A 21,164-nucleotide genomic window follows, 5' to 3' on the forward strand; every position below is an offset into this window, starting at 1 on the left:
TAGATTACATGAAATGTGCAAAGACAATAACAATTTTCCTTATTTTTCCAGTGACTTTCTTTCATGCATTCCTTTTTAAATTTTAAACACTTACAGTGCTTGCTTCTGCACACATGATGAACCACACCATCTACTATGTAAGGAACCCTTAGCCACCACTCACAAAGTTAATAATCACACTTCTGGGAAGCTGCACAATGTGGCAAATACACAGGAACCTGGTATTCTGCTAAATGTTGTGTCTAGGAAACAAACAAACAAAATTCTGCCTGTTTCGCATTATTGGTATTGAGGTCTGATGAGGGGAGCTCAGTGCACATGATGTGCAACTCTTCTCTCCAGGCCACGTTAGATTTGGAGCATGACTGCTCCTCTGTGTGTGCTGCAAAATAACAATATCATAACATGCTGTTTGAATAGAAAGAAATAGCATCACAATTTGAGCACACAGGCAACATGAAGAGGCAACCTGATATCTCATTCCAGGTGTAAACTGTCACCTTATTCTCCATTTCATTTAATATTAATAAGCAGAACAACATTTAGCATGACAACAGGTGTTTTTTCATGTTTAAAAATCGTTCATTTTAAGGGCCTAAATGAGTTGCTGGAGTTTCTGAAACTAACAAAATACGTTAGAATGTATAAACACGTCTTCTGCAAAAGTATCAGCTACAATATTGTAACATAACCAACAATATCATGAATATATCATGATGCCGTTCACAATATAAGCTATTCTCAAAAGCAGGACATATAGTACCATTCAATAGTTTGAACACACATTCTCATTCAATGGTTTTTCTTTATCTTTGTTATATTCTACATTGTAGATTAATATTGAAGACATCAAAACTATGAAGGAACACAAATGGAATCATGTATTAAACAAAAAAGTGTTAAATAAACCAGAATATGTTTTATATTTGAGATTCTTCAAAGTAACCACCTTTTGCTTTGATGACAGCTTTGCACACTCTTGGCGTTCTCTCAGTCAGCTTCATGAGTTATTCACCTGGATGGTTTTCCAACAGTCTTGAAGGAGTTCCCAGAGGTGCTGAGCCCTCATTGGCTGCTTTTCCTTCACTCTGTGGCCCAACTCATTCCAAACCATCCCCATTGGGTTTAGGTTGGGTGAATTTGGAGTCCAGGTCATCTTTGCACAGCCTGGTGGTGTGTTTGGGCTCATTGTCCTGTGGAAAAACAAATGATGGTCCCACTAAGAGCAACCAGATGGGATGGCATGTTGCTGCAGAATGCTGTGGTAGAATTTTGAATAAATCACCAACAGTGTCACCAGCAAAGCCCCCCCCCCCACACACACACACCATCACACCTCCTCCTCCATGCTTCACAGTGGGAACTACACATGTAGAAAGCACCTTCTCTGCACCTCAAAATGGCGGGTGAGACCAGAAATCTTAAATTCGGACTCATCAGACCAAAGTAGAGATTTCCACCGGTCTAATGTTCATTCTTTGTGTTTCTTGGCTCGAGACTAGTCTCTTCTTGTTGTTGTTCTGCCTCACAAGGAGCTTCTTTGCAGCAATTCGACCATAAAGGCCTGATTCCCAGTCTCCTCTGAACAGTTGATGCTGAGATGTGTCTGCTACTTGAAGTCTGTGAAGCATTTCTGTGGGCTCTAATCTGAGAGGCTGTTAATTTGCAGTTTCTGATGCTGGTGACTCTAATAAACTCTTCCTCTGCAGCAGAGGTAACTCTTGGTCTTCCCTTCTTGTGTTTTTCACGACTGCACTTGATACATTTAAAGCTCTTGAATTTTACCGAACTGACTGACCTTTGTGTCTTAAGTAATGATGGTCTGTCGTTTCTCTCTACTTAGCGAAGTGGCCCTTGTCATAATATGTATTACAGCAGTAGTCAAATAGGGCTATTCACTGTATAGAACGGTGTGCCAACCCTAGCTGTGCACAACACAACTGATGGTCTCAGACACATTAAAAAAGGCAAGAAATTACACAAATTAGCTCTCGACAAGGCGCACATGTTAATTGAAAACCATTCAATTATTTGAGAGAATGCCAAGAGTGTGCGACACTGCCTAGAATCTGAAATATAATTCTGGTTTGTTTAACACTTTTTGCTTCCTTCATAATTCCATTTGTGTTCCTTCATAGTTTTGATGTCTTCAATATTAATCTACAATATAGAAAATAATAAAATAATGAAAAACCATTGAATGAGAAGGTGTGTCCAAACTTTTGAATGGCACTGGATAGTAAATACACTCTTCAGGTCACTGAGCGAACTATGCGTTTTTGGTATTTAGGTTTTCGAATAGAGCAGGTTTAGGTTCAGTTTAGAGACGAGGTTGGGGTTAGGCATTTAGTTGAGATGGTTAAGGTTATGATTAGAGGCGAGGGAATACATCCTGTCCTCATGAGTATAGAAGTTCTATGCTAATTGCATAGTGTGAAAGTAAAATCTTTCCTGGGATCCCGTGAAACCATTTATTGTGGCCAGTCAGGCATCTGTTACAGAGCACTGCATGAGGCGCTCACCTTCTTTGACAGCTATTGTAGAGTTTCAGCTGTGTTTTATTAAGCCAAGGAGGGAAATGTTCTTGAATAGGAGGAAAAAGGAGCATTGGACGTTCCTTAATGGAGCCACATTGAAAACTGAGATCATGCAGTTTCAGGCCATTTAAAACCATACTGTTGTGTTTTCTCCACAGAATATACAGCAGCTTTGTAAAAGAAAAGCAGCATAAACTGTTAATATATAACAAGGATAAGGAAATTGAAAAACAGGTGTCTTACAAGTGTCGTCTGAATAGATTTCAGTTGGATATTGATCAGAAGACAGCTTCTTTTTCCAAATGGAGAAAGCCTATATCTAACTGTTTATCGTAAAAGTATACAATAACTGGACAGGAGTTCTGCAGATCATATTTCCAATTACAGGTGAAATGCTGCATTTTGTCATATATGTTTCTAGCTAACAGCAGTATCTGCTGTTGGCAGCACTGCATCATACTTATGAAGCAGATACAGTATAAGTCTGTGAATACAGGAAATGAATGCTTTCATTTTCCATAGTCACAGAGATGTTATTTCCTCTGTCATTTGTGTTGAAACAGTTGCTACTTTCTGGTGTGACTTATAATTTATAGCTGACGTCTGATTATACAATGTTACAGGGTCATTAAGAATTTAGCCTAAAGTACTGTGCAAAAGTCTTGGGCTGATGTGAAGAAATGCTGTTAAGGAAGTATGCTTTCAAAAATATAAAATCTAGCTGTTTATTTTTATCAATTTACAAAATGCCAAGTGAGCGAACAGAAGAAAAATCTATATCAAAACAGTCTTTAGTGTGACCTCCCTTTGCCTTCAGAACAGCATCAGTTCTTCCAGGTACACTTGCAGAAAGTCAGGGATTTTGTAGGATCATAGTCAGGTGTATGATTAACCAATCATATCAAACAGGTGCTAATGATCATCAGTTTGATATGTAGGTTAAAACACATTAACTGAAACAGTGTAGGAGGCTTAAAACTGGGGGAGGAACAGCCAAACTCTGCCACCAAGGTGAGGCTGCGGAAGACAGGTTCATCTCACAGGTCACAGCACAGCAACAAGACACAAGGTAGTTATACTGCATCAGCAAGGTCTCCCCCAGGTAAAGATTTCAGAGCAGACTGGGGTGTCAACATGTGCTGTTCAAGCTCTTAGGAAGAAGCACAAAGGAACGGGCAATGCTGAGGACGGTAGACGAAATGGTCAGCCAAGGAAACTTAGTGCAGCAGATGAAAGACACATTATGCTCACTTAATCAGAAGATGTGCAGCAGTGCCATCGGCTCAGAACTAGCAGAAACCAGTGGGACCGAAGTACACCCATCTACTGTCCGGAGAAGTCTGGCCAGAAGTGGTCTTCATGGAAAAATTGCAGCCAACAAGCCAAACCTCCGACGTGGAAACATTGCCAAGCGACTCAACTATGCACAAAAACATAAGAACTGGGGTGCAGAAAAATGGCAGCAGGTGCTCTGGACTGATGAGTCAAAATTTGAAATATTTGACTGTAGAAGAAGGCAGTTTGTTCACTGAAGGGCTGGAGAGCAGAACAATAATGAGTGTCTGCAGGCAGCAGTGAAGCTGGTGGAGGTTCTCTGCAAGTTTGGGACTTCATTTCTGCAGCTGGAGTTGGGGATTTGGTCAGAGTTAATGGTGTCCTCACAGTGCTGAGAAATACAGGCAGATATTTATCCATCATGCAGTACCACCGGGGAGGCGTCTGATTGGCCCCAAATTTATTCTACAGCAGGACAACGACCCCAAACATACAGCCAGTGTCATTAGGAACTATCTTCAGCATAAAGAAGAACAAGGAGTCCTGGAAGTGATGGTGTGGCCCCCACAGAGCCCTGATCTCACCATCATCAGTCTGTCTGGGATCACATGAAGAGACAGAAGGATCTGAGGCAGCTGACATCCACAGAAGATCTGTGGTTCGTTTTCCAACATGTTTGGAACAACCTTCCTGCTGAGTTCCTTCAAATACAGTGTGTAAGTGTAGCTGGAAGAATTGATCCTGTTTTGAAGGCAAAGGGAGGTCACACTAAATGCTGCTTTGATTTAGAGTTTTCTTCTGTTTGCTCACTTGGCATTTTGTAAATTGATAAAGATAAACAAAGTTTTGAAAGCATTCTTACTTTACAGTGTTTCCTCACACCTGCCAAAAACTTTTGCACATTATCACTCAGAATATATTCTCTTCACAACAGTAACATGAACTGAATACTTCAATTTAGAAGGTTCATCTGGTATTGGAGAAATATTTGCTGCTTCTTCTTGCTGCTGGTTTTAATTCAAACTATCATTAATGTTCATTATTGAAATGAATGAATGTTAATTATGTCCTTTCATGCTGATGTTTCTAACCAGAATTTAGGTGCTCTGCTCTGCTCTACTGGGTAACAAAATGCTCTGCAGTGCATTTCTGAACAGGATCTTCATGAATAAATGATAACACAAAATACGATTCCCTGTATGTCGTATATTTAGTGTTTGTGTTAGTGTTTGTAGAGTTTTGTGGACAGTTTAAAAAAAAAAATTCAACTCAAACTTAAGAATCAGAGTCAAACTTATAACATTTGAGTTATGGTCATTTAAAGGTACCCTGCAAAATATTTTGACCACTAGTAGTGCTATTGAGCTATTGTCCCTTGTTTTGTTTATCTTGAGCACAAGGATGCATATGTATATATATATACATATACATACACACACACACACACACACATATATATATATGCAAATTCAATGGCAAAATATGTTGTTGGTATCACCTTGCTAGAATAACACATAGAAGTGTTTTTTCAGCTACTAATGAGGGGACATCATAATTTGTCTGTGCCTTCTGAAATCATTACAAATCCCTGCTGTTATTGTTAATGTTTGTTTAGTTTTAGACACAAACATGACTGGGTTAGATTTTAGGAAATATTAAAATGACTACTTCACTAAAGTTACTTGATATTCATTGCCATGGTTATAAAAGTAAACATTTGGTTAAGGTTAGGGAGAAATCATGGTGATGGTTAATATGATGATAAAGTTGACTGTCAGTTAAACAGAGGAAACAAACCGTGGTCACCTGTGACAAAGTCACAGAACTTATTCTTGTTGCGATGATCCACCCCAAGCTCTTCCCTCTGATGACTTTGTGGCTCGGTAATAATGTCACCTGACTTCCTCCTTTGTTCCTGACTTGCAAGATTAATCTCTATGGCCACTAGAGGGCTTTGCCAATACATTACCAACAACACATTGCAATGCATTTTCCAGCACAATGAGTATTATTTATGTTAATGCATCTTGTTAATAATAAGATGCTGATGATGGTGTGTGTGTGAAAGTGATAGACCATGCAGCAAGCAGTGAAGTCTCTCTCTCTCTCACTCTCTCTCATAGGCACACCTGATAGACTATTATTTATTTATCCTCATGTTCTCTATCCTAGGGACCCTAACAAAGATCAGATTATAATCCAAACCCTGGGAATGGGGGTCACTTTGGAGGGGGGCTTATCCAATTATGGACCAAATAACCTCATTGTTGACCATTTGTGAGCCAAAATGAGAAGCGCTTCACGAATACTGATAGGGTGGCAGTGGCTGAATGATAATTACTTATCACTCTCTCCTTTGCCCATATCTAATTCTGTAGTATTACTATAAATAATAGAATTTTTTTTAGATAATAATAATTTGATAAAAATCAAGTTGCCCTGTGTGGACTTATTTTGCAGAAATAACCAGATTCGTGCACATTACACTGCTTATCTCACTTCTTCAGAACTTACATCTTAAGACAGAAACATCCTCAGTGTATCTACTTTGAACACCCTCCCTCTAAATAACTCCCTACAGTCGGACTACCAATACTCGGGCCTCAAACAGTCCATAACGCAAGTTGTGTGCTCCTTCCTGTCCTTGTAGTAATACAGCTGCTACACCTGCTTGTGCCTCAAATGTTCTCTCCTCTCAGATTGTCTTGCCATCATAGCTGGTGAGGAGGACATCTGGACTCCTGTGGCTTACCTCCCATGTTGCTAACCATTCTCTTTAGGTAGGGTAAGAAATTCTCTCTGGTTACACACTGTAAACAACCGTAGACAAAATTGGTCATTTGACCACACATTTTTGAATCACCCTATGGTGGAGGGAGGCCCATAGTAGATGTGGTAAGCACATTCAAGATCAAAAAACTGTTTTTTTTCCATTTCAAGGAGTCATGATTCCTGCGATGGAACAATTACAGACAAGTCTGAAAACACTACACACATGTTTAGGAACTTACAATATGAGGCTATACTGTTAGCATGGCTTTAGCTCTAAACTGCTGGATGATACAAGTTTGTTAAAATGACAGGGGTGGGGTCATTTGAGCCAAAAGGTCTGTGAGTTGAGCCTCACCTTGCCCTCACTATTAGAGTATAAAGTATTAAAGTAATAAGATATTATTTTACTGTAAATTTACATTGCAGTAGGATCTGAGTCACAACTATATCAACACACAGATTTATTTAGTGGATCATTACACTGTGTGCTTACATCACTATTAGCTGGTTAACTTAGAATGAAGTCTGGATAACCACTTGAAGTTGTTAGCCAAAAGTAATGGATAAAGAGTTGAAATAGTTAGATAAAGGTAATGGATAAACACTAAAAGTAGCTCACTAGAAGTATTGGATAAACCATCTAAAAAGTAATGGCCAAACACTTGGAATAACTAGCTAATTGCAGTCAATTTTGTTGTTGATTTTGAACATTATTCTGAAAATCCTGAATAGAACTTGCTGAGGAAAACTGGCCTTTGAAGTTGTAAACTTTATCTTTAAATAAAACCTGTAAGAAGTCATTTGGCATTGATTTCTCTTCCTTTGATATAGTATTAGCTTATATTAGGTGAAAACGTTCAGTTTTATGTCAACATAATTGGGGGCGAGTTGAGCCAAGAGACCACTTTTCTTTTTTTTTTTTAGTCATATTTTGAAAACTGTTTATTTAAAAATTATTACATATTTTAGTTGGAGACAATACTGTCATGCCCTAAGTTTAAAGATGCCTCAGGTAAAAATTGGCTCAACTCACCCTGCTCTCCTTATGCTATATACTGCCATGAAGCATGTGAATGTGGTGGAATTAGTGAGACCACCTTTACTGTGGCTCTTTGAAAACTAGGTTTATCCTCAGAAGCGATGGCTCAAAGGGAGAGAAGATATCTTGCAGTTACAGTTAAAGCACTTTTGGACTGCTGTCAAAACCCAAAACCACGGTCGAAGTTCAGTCTATCAATCATACTGGCAACCTCAGCCTCCAGTCCAGCCATAAGCTACACTATTAGTTGACAAAAGCTGACTTGAATCATTTAACAGCCAATTCCACTCTTACCTCATGTTACCCTTTAACTGCAAAGTAAGTGAAAGCTAAACTAAAGCTTTATATGAAAATTGCATTTTTCTGTTTCACCCTAATCAGAACTCACATTCTGCAGTCAAAAGCGGTCAGCCTAGTAGACAACACAATATGTCAGTTTTCAGCATTAGGTAAAATGTGCCAAAAGTTGGGTAAGCATTCCTATGGAAACTTAATATTCATGTTATTTGATGTTTGACTTATTGTTAGACCCTGCAATGAGTATCATACTGTGCCAATATAAATCTACAGAGCCCTCTGACAGGCAACACATTTCCATTGCCCTGACCTGATGCATCTTAAGCTGCCTTTAAGTCCCATACTCACATTACACTCTCGACATTGTTCCTGCTAAGGCTGAACCTGCGCTGTTCAAAAAGAGGGTGTGACTCATAGACTTCTGTTGTAATCACAGAATGCGGAAGTGACGTGTGTCATGGTTCAGAGTTTCTCAAGCTGCTTGCTGCTCTATTTTTGACATTTTAATGCATCAGTTGATGTCTCATTAATTGAGTCAGTGGTGTTTTTTTTTTTTTTATGTACCCAGCTTTAGGAAATGTTTACTAGCTTCACTAGCTACCATAACCAGACGTAAGTTGGCCTAGATCAAACCTCAAATTAAGTTATTGATGCCTCGCAAAATCTGAGCTAATCGAGTTCATCGATATAGAGTTTATTTTGATTGCAGGATTTATTATAAGCAACATTTAGTTTTGTCTGTATTTGTACATCTGATTACAATGGTAGGTCAACTAGCTTATCTAGTAATCAATTCAGTCGTTACACACATCATTTGTTAGGCTGTACATCAGTGACAAGTGGAAAGATCAGCAGCAGGAATGTGGGTGATCTCAGTAAAAAAAAAGCATAACTGTGGGTAGCTAATTATTTTGCATATTCTTCCATTGATGAGCTGACATGTGAAAGCACGAGGACTAACTTTGATGACCTAGCAAGACTTAATATAGCTGTTTGTTGATACAGTTAGGCACTAACACAATTTCTCTTTGCATAATCCCTGTAAAATGTGTAATATAGCCTATAGCACTTACCATTTCTGTGGGAACAATAGCTGGGCTGGTGGAACAATGACCAGGCCCTGGGTGGGTGAACTCTGTAAAATACTCAAATTAAATCATGTTTTACTGTCACATGCACAATTATACACTTTATAATGTACAGTGAAATTATTAGTTGACTTGGCTCTTGAGTAAAGCTAACAGTTAGAATACAATATAAAAAGCAATCTAACAGTAGAATATAAAAATGAATCTAGCAATTAGATGATAGAAAATAGAATAAAACAAAATAGAACAATCCTGATGTACAAAGCTGATGTAGTAAAAGAAACAAACAAACAAATCCTGAGGCACCTTTTAAAGCTCTTGAAGCAGGTCTCTCACTTGCTGTGGAATGGAAATGTTAAAAATGGAAAGCGGTACAGGAAGTGCGCTGGTGTAGACAGCATGATCAGCTCCATAGCTCTCTCTCACCGTTTGGTTTTCTAGGATGAAATTATGACATACAGTAGCTGAATATTTGTAATATTTTATATTTCAACCATTATAACGTGTGTGTGTGTGTTTGTCCAGTCTTAGGTATGTGAGCGGCAGTCGTGACAGCAAGGCCAGGATCTAGCACTCCCAACAGGAGTGAAGAGGGGATTGACTGGGCGTTTTTCTTTTCCATGGACATATGATATAATAATAATAATAATAATAATAATAATGCTTTGTTTAAAGAAATTGATTGCCTTGTATATTTTTTACTATTGACCAAACATCTTTTTTTTTTTTACTACTGTGCGATACACACATGTATCATATTTGTATTTATTTTCATATTTGTTATGTCCCTTGTTTTTGCTAGTGAACAAATTAATTTCCCCTGTGTGGGATTAATTAGGTCTCTCTTATCTTAACTTATGATTGATATTCACTTTGTGTGCATTCAACCACCATCACTGGTTCTTTTACACCAACCAATAGCCACTAGTTACCAACCCCTCTGGGTATGACGAATGTCCCTTAACTTGTCTTCTCAAAAAGGAAGCTCTTTACAATTGATATGTAGGTCTAAAGTTAGAGAGCGAATGCAGCCTTTTACTTCAGCCACTGCTTTTACACTTCTATTAATAATTGACTGCCTAACTCTACCATATTCTCATTTGTGTTGGAGGCAAGACCGACAGTTTCAAAATTGCTTTACAAACAAAGAAAAAGAAAATATAAGGTACCCTGTAGTACAATTATAAAATTGACTAGAGTGCAATTATGAAATAAAATAAAAACAGTAGGAAAGGTCTGTACATTAGTATGGCTGATAATGTTTGATGACAATGCAGTGATTGATAAGTGCTTGAGAGTGCAGGACCCTCAGACGGTGTAATGGATCTTTTTCACAGCAGATATTTTGACTTATTTTGTGCATCATAAACACACAGGCGTAATAGCATTAACAATGGCTCTATTCTATTCAAATGTAGTCCATGGTAGGACCATGAAACTGAAGCAGCTAAATGGAATTTGGCCATCATCAGTTTTGTTATTTACACCTGTGTTTTTCCTATGACATCTCAAAATGTATTCCGTGGAAAAAAAAGGTCTCTTTATCCAAGAATAAATAGGAGCTTTACAGAAAAGTCAATAAAACATAGTCTATACATGACATCAGCCGGTGTGAGTGACATTACCTGTGTGGGTGTACCTTGGGTGTGCAGGGCCTGAACCTTTGACCCCTACAGCTGAAGTTACAATGATCCACAATCATTTATGAATGAGTTCAGGATCCAGGGAGTTTTACAGGTTATACAGGTGCCAGTGCATCACGTGACCTGCAGTTTTTAGAATAGAATAGAATAGCCTTTATTTTCATTGCAGTACAACGAAATTAGGGGCGCTGCTCCACTTTGGTGCAAGAAACATTTTACAAAAATAAAATAAGAATAGAATAACAATAAAAATATAATAAAAGGGATATACACTACTCACAAAAAGTTAGGGATATTCGGCTTTCAGGTGAAATTTCAGGATGAACCACCACCAATACATTTCCTGGTTCAGTTAGAATTGGTATTTAAACAGTCCTCCTCATCATGCTGTTCACATTCTGACATCATGAGACCAGGACGACACCTAACTATTGATCAGCAGCACCTCGCCACTGGAGGCTTCAAACAGGTCCTCAGACAGAAGTGTTCACTGAGCTTAGAGGGTCACAGAGTGTCATCAGGAGGTTGTAACAGTGATACAGAGACTGGAAGAGTCACAGAAAGGAGATGAGTGGACGTCCTTTGGCCACATCCCAATTTTACGTTTACCCTTGTTTACCCTCCACTGTTGTTAGATTTTCTTTCAATAAATTGTTTAAGATGAAGAAACTACCATTGCATGCTGATACTTAAATGTCCTACTTTCATGATATAATATCACTGTCGCGTTAACTTTTTACATTTTCCATAAATTTCACCTGAAAGTCGAATATCCCTAACTTTTTGTGAACCCTGTATATATATGTATATATATATACACATACACACACATACACACACACACACACACACACACACACACACACACACACACACACATATATATATATATATATATATCTGACTGTGGCCACTATATCAAAACATCAGTACAGCCCAGTGCTGTTACTGCGAGTAACAACACTGCTTGTGGATGAGGTCAACACAAACCCACTTGAAGGCTACATATTATGGGGTAGTTGTAAGGGTTTATACATATATATGTGTATATATATATATTTTAATGTTGCAAGTGAAATACAGCCATGATAACAAAAAATAAAGCAGATATACAGTCTGCTACTGGATCTTCATCAGATCAGACCAAGCACAGCCACTCACATCCCCACAGCCATTTGCCACCAGCTGTACTCCAGCGACCTCGCTTCCACACATTATACAGTGACATCTCACCTGCAGCTGTGAAGCTAATAAAAGGCTGCTGAGGAGAATGTAACAGAAGCTGGTGCAACAACAAAGAAAAATAGACCTGGAGGGGGATTTTGTAAAAATCGCCAATTCATAGGTTTAATCGAAGGAGACTGGGGCAGACAAGCAAGGCCACCACTATAATATTCACTTCACGCCAGCAGATAAGCCAGATTGGAGTAGTTTTGTTGTCTTATATCCTTTTTAACAGACCTATCTGCTTGGTCATATATTGAAAAACCACAGGTGTGAGTAATAGCAATAATGAGGGCTCACCCTGTGGGAGTCCCACTGAGCCGTGCAAGTGAGGAGGCACACTGGAAATGGAAAATAAAAAAAAGAATGAATCTTAGCAGCTGTTCTTGACCTGCATGTCTAAACATTTGCTGTTAAAAAGAAGGTCCATTATATGCGCAACATGCGCTAGTTTTCCTCTCGCGGCCACACGGTGGCGCTGCTGCGCGCACGCAGAATAACGAGCGCAGAGACGGCGAACATGTCTCCCGAAGAAGTCCGTCCAGGTGGCGGACAGACGCTTTGACAGCAGCTGTCAGGTTGGTGGACGTGGGCTGCCGAAAAAAAAACAAACAAACAAAGAAAGCAAATGAATAAACTGCAGCAACAACCCGAGGACAGCGGGAGCAGAACTAGCTTACACAACAAATGCTATTGTTGTTTGCTAATGTTAGCCTAGCTAGCAACAGCGCCCCCAAGGAACCAGGTTCAACCTGCACGCCAACTACCAAGTTTGGACATTTGGTCTGAAGAATGAAATGAATCATCTTCTGGTGGATGCGACTGCAGACGGAGCAAAGGACAGACCTAGCTAAAGGTAGGACAGCTCCTTTTCATACTGTTTACTGCTGGTGTCATGAGCGGCGATGCTCTGGGCTCCTGGTGCTTTGCTAACAGGTGGCAGAGTCCTGTTAAAGTTCCCTGTTGAAGGTGTTTGACACAGACTTGACTGTGAGCGAGTCACTGGTGTCTGCACAGTGCATCTAGTATCGTTTTAGTTGTGCATCTAATATTTGTATCTATTATATGAGTTTTCTATTGGTTGTTACATGTTTTGGAGGCGTCTGTGTTCTTCTTCTTCTGTTGTTGTTGAAGTGGCGTTTGTGTGTTTCTCATGTGTGCATGTTCCTCGCCAATCTATAGTTGTTATAGTTTGTGAAAACAGAATTTCTTAAATTTCACACCGCTGCAAAGCTGAATTATTCCTATTTCATGACATGGACATGATTGCCCTTCTCTGGTTGCTGTACTTGTGGTCATCAAAGATGTGTGGACACTCTTATATAAGAGATGGACTGATTATGAGATGAATGAATTTGGAAATCAGCTGTTTGAACGCTGGTGAGTTGTCTGAAGAGTATGATTTAGTTAATAATTTTAATAACCCAGGTTAAGTTGTGAACAGAGCAGGAATTCACTAGACGCTTTCTTTTTGCTGAAACCACATATTCATTCAAAGATCTTTCTAAAAAGGTCTTTGATTTCTAAGTTCATGCAAATATGCGTATATTCATATAGATCTGGAAAAGAGTGCAAAGGGTAACTGAATCTGAATTAAAAACTAGAATAACCCTCTTCATGACACTGAAACAAATGCAGGAAATGGCTGTCGGAGACACATTATCATTAAAACTTTTTTTTTATCACCCCTTAAACCAGGCAAGGGCAGTATTTTGTATGTGCGAGTATCTGTGGATGTCTGAGAAAGCTGCAGGTCAGCAAAAACTAAGTGTATAATTTACTTAAAACAAATGCTGGTATTTATTAATAATATATTTTGTCTTTATTTTGTGTGTGTGTGTGTGTGTGTATTCCTTTTTCCAAGACCCAATCTCACTCATCTCTTTTAATGATGCAGAAATAAAAAAAGCCTTCATCAACACAGCCCCTACAGCCCCTACAGCCCACACACACACACACACACACACACACACCGTCTCCAGAGACCCCACACCACAGCACATCACACTCAAGACTGTATACGATCTAGCAAACCCAGACACGTTGAAGTCTTTTATTGTTTCAGTTTACATTATGTTTTATGTACAAGACTAGAAATCATATCATATAGAAGTCCATAATGTAGGTAGTAAAATGCCTTTTTTTTGCCAGTGCCATGTGCACCTAAGGCACAATCCCTTCTCATGCTCTGGTTTACATGTACTAACACAGTTTGTCCTTTAGATAGGGCTGTAAGCTTACGTTGACCTCTGGTCTCTGTTATGGTTCAGGTCACAAAAGAGGCAGCTAGAGAAAATGCCAGAACAGGCTATGCATGACTCCTTGTCAATTTTCTCTGTCAAAAAATGTTGAATATGCATTCATTTATTGTAATCTCATATTGAGTGAGTGTGAAATGTGGTTTAAAAAGGTCTCTCATGTGTTGGCTTATGATGCTTGTGGGGGTTAGCTTGGAATATATTTAGTGTGTCGTGTGCATATTAGGATCTCAAATACTGTACATTGTGTTTTGTTTTCTTGGATTCAGCGACAGCATGTGCGTTTCACTTTAGACTCTCATTGAGGCTATCACTGTGTGCTGGCTACTGACACAACCAGCACCGTGGACAAATTCACTTGGAATTTCCCCAATCTTGCATATGACAGTACGCAGTCAAGTCAGCCGTGTGTGGTTGTTTTTCTAGACAGAATATCTAGAAGTTGCTCATTAGAATTTTGTCATTTTATGCGTTGCCCTGCTTCTTTCCAATGCATACTTATTTCATACTTACTTATAGTCATAGTATGAACTTCTCAAATGTCAGCTTGGTCGATTGCTTATACAACTTTTATATTGTTATCAGGAGTGGGAAGCCAAGCACAAATACTGCAAACAACACAACTTGACTGCAGACAAGACATCTCAATGCTGGAAAAAGATTATCTTTTTAAATGACCTTTTTGTTAACTTGTACATTGGTGACAGTATCACAACCCTTGTTTTTCCCTATAATGCTGATATTTCATACGATAAACGATACAATAAAGAATTCTACAGTAATAATAACCTCATAAAATGTTGTTGCCTGTAAGCTCTTTAACATGTGAGTAAGGCCTGCAATACAGTATCATAACTTGATCGGTTTGTCTGTATACACAGGTATATTGAATACACGCAGGATCAATCTTTAGACCATATACACCTGTTGCTATGACTGTAAATATTGAGACTCTATTTGCACTGCACCTGTCTAGTGAAGCCAACAGCGCTAATAGTGGTGGGTTTAACTGCTCTGGATTTCAGAGAAATAATAAGATCAAAGTAACAGATAGTTAAAATGAACAATATATACAGTTATTGAAATACATACACATAGACAACCAGGATATAATTCAGTAGTAGATTTTTTTAAATGACTTCTGGATGAAACGGTGGTGATAACATGGTCGTCATATTCACATTAAAAGTTTAGGATCTGGGAAACATTGTCCGCCAACTTTGCTTGTGTGTGCTGCTATGAGCTTCAAAACTGTGCCAATGTAAATATTATCACTGCGGGGACTCCTCTCCTTTCATAGAAGTACGCATAACAATGAAACGCATATATAATGTTTATGGGGTAAGATTAAGATAAGACTTAAGCTCTGGCAAAAACACAGCAGTGACGTGTTTAGTTGTGTGCATGGTAAAGAAGTCTGATGGTGAGCCTTCTCTCAGTAACAATGATATATCATGGATTTCATCTCCCATTAACCATAAGGAGTGTCAGAAGTTTTGTACAAAATATCTGTTGAACCACTGAACACCAGGATGTTAGTAGCATTTAGTTTGCAGCTTCCCATGTGATGGCTTCTGCAGAGCAACTCTGCCCAACACAGTATCACTTAGTAAGGTGAAAAGGAAATTCAATGGAATTAACGTGGCAATTCACTGAGGGATAGTCTGCTGTTGTCCATAAGTTAGTGTCACATACTTGGTACAAAGTAAAGGCACTTTACAGCATCATAACCATCTATTTATAAAATACAATTTTTTGCTGTGACACTCACTAGGTGGCGACATTGTCTTACTATACAGTGAACCCTCGAGTCTTCCGTTTGAAAGATGGTCTGCTTACTCTGAAAATGTTAAGTCTTGCTCATGTTTCTTTGGTAGGGAAGGATTTGTATGTGTCACTTATGCATATAACATCTTGTATGTACAATGATGACTTATTAGGAAATGCCTTGATGAGTCAACTTTCCACTAGTAATGAAACCTCAATAGGTTGTAGCATGTTGGATTAGTACAAGAAGATAATGAAGGACTGTTAACAACAGATTAACAGGGGTGCATCACATGTCTGTGTTAATCAGGGTGACTCATCTCCTCCTATTGCTGTCGTACGTCAAACAACATTTTCACTAATACGCGTTTCGCTGTCTAATGGTAAATTATCAGAGATGTCGTGTCATTATAGACCACATAACACTTCACATCCTGTGTCAGGTTACCCTCTGAAAACAACTAATCAGACAGAGAAAATGGTCTTATATCTTACTATGGGAGAACTTTGATAACATTTATTAACAGTTTATGCCCAAAATTCAAAAGTGGAATTTAAATTTTCTGTTGATTTTTAAAAAGGTGGATGTATGGGATTTATTTTTATTTATATATATATATATATATATATATATATATGTATATATCTAAACAACTTTTTAGTGAGTAGGTTATAAAAACTTCTGTGACCCCTCAGTGGTTTTGCTTGTGAACATGAGAACATTACTTAATTACACACACAACTTGTTTTTTTTTTTTGCTTGTTTGTCATACTCAATCCATCCTGATGCTTTGTGTCATCATCACCACAAAGGGATTTTACAAACATACCATGATAGGCCCAAATCACTGGGACTGCCATGATTTTGCACCCAATTTAATATAATTACCCAAAATAAAATGTAACAGATAACACATTGCTCTGCATAAAAGGAAGAGGAAAGAGGCATTTAAACGTTGTGTCCAATAGAGGGCAGACAAGTGCTACAAATTTAATCTCTGGTTTAAATTTCACTTTGCTCATTCACCGACACAGACTACATTGTTTTCATTTGATGAATTATGCTTTGCATATTAAATAATTGTGTATACATGTTTAGCTTCATCACTGTGTGTTTTATATTTAAATTCATCACTGTGTGTTTTATATTTAAATTCATACTGTAATTGTTATTAATTGGCATGCTGTGGTCATGAGAGTCTAATTATGGCCCCTGTTTCCCCTTAAACATAACCTAAACTGGAATAGGTAATACTGCGATTGTCCAATAAACACAATGATCCTAAATCCAATTAGTCACCATTCTACTGTGCAAGAGTTCATCTCTGCCACATCCAGCTCACCTTTTCAGGTCCCTGTACTCCTGAACAGTGAGGATTAATTATTCAGCTACAATTAGCGTGATGTCAATAGTAATTGCCACAAGTGCAGTGCTCCTCTGACATTGAGGCGGCCTGTTGTGAGACTGAGATTACGCTTCTCTCATGTTAAAATTCCCCATTTCAGTCAAGTTACTGTATGTGTTCAAGCTCTTGCGTGCAAACACACTCACACATGCACACACAGACACAACCCTGCACCCACCCAGGGGCAGGCACACATGACTGCACTCAAATAACCGCCACTAATGCACACACATGTACACACACAGAATACACACACACAGTACTTTCAGTTAAATTTGAGAAAAATGACTGTAAAATATAGATAAGTGTTGCTCATTTTTCACTGAACATTTTTAATGTTTATTAATAGACACACATTCACGAGACTGTTTGCTGACGTGTGTTAATTGCCCAGAGTGCTTCCCATTACAAACAGAAGATTGAAGAGGTTTATGAATAGACTCAAGTGGGCTACTGCTGTTATTGACATGAATTAGAATTATATGTGAAGAAACAAGAAAAAAACAAACTGTTGTATGTTTAACATAAAAGAATCCTTCTGCCACTTTTGCAATAGACGGCCCTTACATGCACTACTAAGTTGTTCATATTGCTTTATAGTGGAGAAAGCTGCAGTAGTATTCAGTGATGAATGTTGATGAAATGATTTTAAACATGAGAACAGTGACAAAATGAAAATGACAAGAAATGTTGCATTCCTAAATTTGGTTATTCGGTTTACTCAAGAAAAAAAAAAAAAGATCCGTATTTTAATTTTGAAATGGATTTGAGTCATCAACATCTGTAAGGGAAAAGAAAACATCATTCCGTGTTACAGACAAATGTACATGACACATTTCACTCCCACCTGGCTTGCAGTCTGGAAAGGACTTGTTTTTCGCCATTTATTTAGTCCTTCAATGTTTGCCACTGTGCAAACAAAATAAACTGAACAAAATCGCAGCGATACACCTTTGAGACCACCACCTCTGGTCAGGAATCCATAACAGTCCCATTTTAACACGCTCTCAAACATGCACCTGTGAATGTACATACACTGAAAGTGAACTCAAGGTAAAACCTGACATCAGAGTTACAAAATAGGCTGTGATTGTCTGTGATGTTGATGAATGCTGCTGATACTGTCAAGAGTAATATGTATAACACAATGTAGTGTCCACTTAAAGGTCTCTTTGTTATGTAGTGGATGTTTGCTGTCTCTTTTTTTATTGCAAGGCATTTGGCTGATTTGATTTAGTTCAGGATGCGATTAGAGTTTTGGCTGGGAGACATCTCCCCTTAATTTCAACTCCTAATGTCTCTCTCTCCTGTTGAACATTTGAGCGTGTTCATTATTATGCTCTGAAGTCAGTGTCATCCCTGAGTAGAGGTTTAGTTGAACTGTCTACATTTAGAGAAAACATTCAGGGTTTTAAAGGAAGTTTCATAATAAGTTTCTCAATAAAGAATATCTTCAGAGTACAATAGTTCACCACCCATTACAGTATAGAGATGTCTTCTTGCTGTTACTTTATCTCACCCTCTTTTTCCATTGTCCCTCTGTGTGACTTAATTTCACCACTCCCACATGTTTAATCTACTAGACTTGGTAATATAGGAACTTCTGCCTTGCTTCCATTGATTTCAAAGTGCATTTCATTTTAGAGGATTGTGGATCTCATTAAAAATTTCACTCATGCTTGGCTAGTCAAACTATCGAACCTCTGTTATCACAGTCAAGTTTGTGCAGCCAGACAGAACAAAAACAGTACATCCCCGGCTGAGCAGAGTAGATCTAGAGAGGTAACTACTACTTTATAAAGTGTAATAATGCTGATTATGTTGAAGTGATAATAAAGTAACTTGTTTGCTTGTATTTCCTCAGGTCTCTGTCCACCTAACACCATGTGCTGTAATGTAGTGTGTGTTGAAGATTTGTGGACTAAGCTTATGGTGTTTGTGTCTAGTCTGGCCCGGGCGTTGAAACATCTCACTATGGGGCCTGGAGTATTGATGGTGGTGATAAAGACATGTAATAATGTCATAAAGCCAGAGAAGACAAGGAGCTGTAAGTGGAGATTGGCTGAACAGTGTAACTGGTAATCAGTCAGCGGGGTGAAAAATGACAGGGCCAATGTGTGTGGACAGAAATGGGGAATAAAACATGGGACTCATGAAGGCTGAACAGGACCAGGACAGGAAGAGGGCGGGGGAGTAGAGGTGACCTGCTCTTAGAGGGGACAGGCCTGTCGCATTTCCTGATTACAAGCAATAGGTCTCAATTTCACATGACAACACCAACTACTCATTTGGGGCAGTGTCTGTATTATAGAGCCTGGAGGAGAGAGGTGGGGTTAATGTCCCATTGGGTTTGTAATACCTTCCTAAAAGAGTAACCTCTATGGCAAAGAATTCTTTTGTGCCAGCAGTTTTCCTTATCTGCAGCACAACTCTTAAAATCATTCCTTGTCCTGTGTTTTCTGTCTTTCAGCTAATGTCAAGCTGGTTGAACTGCAGTTCACACGGGTGTCATGCTTAATTTTTACATTTTCATTTAGAAGCTTTTTCTGTTGATAATTACTACCCAGTTATTCTTTCATGAGAATAGTAAGAGTGGTGACAAAATTAAGTTGAGTTCACTGACTGAAATGAACACAAACCTTCACTCATTTTGTCTGACAGCTTTCAATGCAATGTGACAGCATAGCCTGTGGTTTTGAGGTTGGCAAACACTTGAGTTTATCAGCAATGTGAATGGTCTTTCAGTTTGAGAAAGTAGACAAATCAGCAGAAATGAGTGCCAAAGTAATCCAGTGACAGTGGTCTGTTACAAACATGGGTACACTGTAAACAGGAACTGCTAATGGCAAATTCAGCAAATGTTTAATAGAACTTGCTAGAATGTTAAATAAATATAGGGTTAAATAATGGGGCTGAAGTTGTAGCCAACAGTGTAACTGTGGGGTGTTCATTGCACCTCTGCAAATTAAACAGCAGCTTGCCTGCCCGTAAAGGTATGTACCATGAGGGGTAATTGTGAAATATGTTTTTGATGTAAATGAATCGACTCTCTCAAGATGGCTTTGATTATTTTCAAGGTTCTACATGGCACCAGCTTATGTTTTAGACATTGCGTGTTATGAATCATAGCACGATTCTCATGTAAGGTTGTCTGGTTGTGTCAGTAACATTTCTTAACTATCGGCGTGGCCCTGTTTTATATTTGATCTTTTGATACTAGTGGTACTTGTGGTCTCTAGTCTTAAGCCGAAGCATCTCAGACTGGCCAAGTTAGTTTAATCTTTTAAACCACTTCTTAAAAGTCACTTATATTTGAAACCTTTGTCCAACTTTCATCAGGTCCCCCTTTTTAATTATCACACCTCACCCTCCCTTTTTTATTCTCTTGACTTGTTTTATTATTTTGTCTTGTAATCTTGATATTTATCATAGTATGTTGCACTCTTTTTTTTTTTTACTGTTCCTTTAATGTAAAGCACTTTGTTATTCCTGTAAGGGGAACTAGGTTTACTTCTGGCATCTGCAAGCAAAAGCATCTATTATCAGTGATGTTGCTTGTCTTTTGCTGCTATACATTCACTACTATTGTCCTGTGCATTGTGTAGCCGCCACCAGTTTGGTTTAATCAATTATATTACTTAGCTAAATTGTCTATAACTTCTGATTGATGCAATGAAGAGTTAGTTTGCATTTGTTGTTCCTGGGAAAATGCTCTTAATTTAAAATCAAGTTTTGGAAGTTGGACTGTTAGAGGACTTCATAGGCAATCTCACTGAAACCACTCTTTCTGCACTTGTTCCCCCCCACTCCTCAAGTTTTATGTAGATAAGATGGAAGGCTTTCCCCTCGCAGATCTGG

This window comes from Pempheris klunzingeri, chromosome 1, assembly GCF_042242105.1.
Source record: "Pempheris klunzingeri isolate RE-2024b chromosome 1, fPemKlu1.hap1, whole genome shotgun sequence".
In the NCBI taxonomy this organism is placed as follows: Eukaryota; Metazoa; Chordata; class Actinopteri; order Acropomatiformes; family Pempheridae; genus Pempheris; species Pempheris klunzingeri.